Source organism: Macrobrachium rosenbergii, chromosome 2, assembly GCF_040412425.1.
Source record: "Macrobrachium rosenbergii isolate ZJJX-2024 chromosome 2, ASM4041242v1, whole genome shotgun sequence".
NCBI lineage: Eukaryota > Metazoa > Arthropoda > Malacostraca > Decapoda > Palaemonidae > Macrobrachium > Macrobrachium rosenbergii.
This window is the reverse complement of record NC_089742.1, coordinates 20,600,819-20,603,908: the sequence shown is the minus strand read 5'-3', so window position 1 is coordinate 20,603,908 and position 3,090 is coordinate 20,600,819.

The window sequence follows — 3,090 nt, the reverse complement described above, 5'->3', positions numbered from 1 at the left end:
TGTATTATTTAGACCCCTGTATTAGTAAAATGTTCAAGAATGACCTTAAAGATAAAATAACTGATTTAATTAGTAATTACTTACCTTTTATATTTTTTCTATGCATTCGTATGTTTAGTATAATTATTTTGTGTGAAGGTGTTAACTTTGCAAAAAATTTTATTGTTTACTAAAATTAAAATTACTGAGTTGTACTTTTATAACATATGTAATTAGCTTATTCTTTCCACAGTAACTTTTTGGTGGTCAGTCTCTTTCGCTGTATAATCTTTTAATTTACTTTTCCCTGCTTCCGAGCTGTTGGACCTAAGCTTTTATAAAACCTTTTAAATATTTACCACCATTTTGGTAGGTCTACTAATTCTTCAACTGTGTTAGATTCCAGGTAAATATGTTACTTTATAATCCCCATCTCTCATTTATACGAGCTTTCTTTGTAAACTTTATTTTTATATTTCTATCAGTCTGCTAAGAAAAGGACAATAAGTCGAAAGGCTTAGCACCACTCCGTTGTTTCACTTTCCTTCGTGACATTTGCCTTTGTGGTTGCGTATGTATGCACGTATGTATATATGTACGGATATTTAATGGTTTTTTAAAATTTTTAAATGTGAAGGCAACCCCTACGGTACAGCCTTCTGGTTTCTTGACATGGATATAATCCTAGCTCTTTTGAAAAACTGCTTCTTGGTTCAATATATTTTTGGGGTTAACTTTAAAAACCCATAAAATTTGTGCTTCTGTTTCTTATGCTAAAAATTTTCCTGCTGTTATTTCAACAAATTGTCGTTAGTATGTAATCGGCGGAAGACTGTACAGTATACTTCAACGTTTCCTTTCAAACGGTAGGCTGAAACTGATTTCTCGACATGTCTTTACCGTTTGAGAATTACGATAGCCTTAATGGGCACAGCTTCGGAAGGTTACAAAGACGACGAAATTCCTTCAAACTAATGAACTTCGACTGCAAGCCTAAGCAATGCCAATGTGGTGTAAATTTCAGATAAAATGATCAGTTTCTATCATTACTAACTATGGTAAGAAATTTACAATTTCGTGAAAAACAGTTTGTGTAATGAAAATCACAATTATATAGTAAACTCTCATTATGTAGAAGATAGCTGAACAAAAATATTTTACTTAGTAATAGTCTACTATATAATTATGGATTTTCATTAGACATTATTAGCTATGATACAAATGAAAAAATTTCAATTCATTTGATATGTGCTATCGTGATCTCAGTAGTTTGGTCCAAACATTAAAGTGGTAACGAAAAATATAGTATATCCTGTTTATAAATCATTTTAATGATATTAATCTAGTGATCGAGAAACCTTTTATACTAATAAGATGAAAAACCAAAATATTTTCAAAGCTCTACAAACATCTTAGGTCAACTTATCAATGAGTTTAAAATGCAAAAGTGAGAACATCTGGAGAAGTTATATATAATTTCGTCGAAGAAATAAGAAAAAATGTCTTATGCTTCTTGTTATCGATTCAACGATCTTCCTCATTTGTGATAGCGAGCACTCGAACAGCAGATAAGAATGAACTTAAATAAATGACGATAAGATATATAAGGGTATTACACTTGGTCCTTAAACAGGATTTGAACTCTTCTCTCATTTTTAGTAGCAGGCCCACATCGTCAGTGGTTACATTAGAATATAAAACATTTTTTCCTACGAATTATTTACAAATAATGATATCCTATGAGATGTTTACTGTATGGGACAAGTACTGAACTTTTTACCAATAATATCGTCAGCCATAATAATGGAAAAGCATTCTGTATGGATTTGCTAACCCAAATGATATTATAAAAGCCAATTAGAATAAAATTTACATACATTCTTGATTACTGCTTCTCAATTCACTTATACTCGTATGTCTGTAAAATCTACTCATGGTTATAGATACAAAGAATGGCATAGGTAAGAATTTGGATAGAAATGTAAACACTAATATGAAAATATAACTTAATATATATATATATATATATATATATATATATATATATATATATATATATATATATATATATATATATATATAGATATAAAAAACAGCAGTTCCCTACACCAATTCATTCAGAAAATCGCGTAGAAACATTTAAGCAGAGTAACAGTCTGAAAAGAGTAAGAATCTATATTTATTATCTTTAAACAAGCGTCTACAATTCAATTCAAATTCCTACCATTGTCACTCGTTTATGTACTACTAATTATAGTTTGCAACGGTCTTCAAATAAATTAAGAAATTAAGTAAATTTTATGCATATCGCTTTTATAATACTACCTACGTTTGAAAATTCACATAGCATACATTTCCAGAACTTATGTAAATGTCATTTATATCGCTTTCATAATACTAACTATATTTGCAAATTTACACAGCATATATTTCGATTTTTGTTACTTAATACAGTAGAATTAGCAAGGGAAATTCGGATATTTAAACACTTTATGAGAGAAAAAATTTGTTTTCTTCTGTACTGTTTCTGCTGACTATGTGGACCTGCTGCTGAAAAAAAAATATGGGTCGAGTTCAATTTCTTCTCAAAAACAAAGCGAATTATTCTTATCGGCCTTATTTACTCAGCATTCACCATAATACACCTAGACACCACACACTCAACCACATATGCGCACACACAAGTATTCATAGAAATATACATACGCACAAATCAAATATATACATACATATATATATATATATATATATATATATATATATATATATATATATATATATATATATATATATATATATATATATATTATATATATATATATATATATATATGTTATATCATATGTATATATATATATATATATATATATATATATATATATATATATATATATATATATATATATATATATATATATATATATATATATATATATATATATATATATATATATATATATATATATATATATATATATAAGTACTTTTCTAATTTTATTAACCGATTTGGTATCATTACCGTATTAAAACATAAATAGAAAAGAAACAGGTGATATCAGTCATTGTGTAGAAGTGGTGCATTTGGTATGATTACGCTTATGTAGACACAAT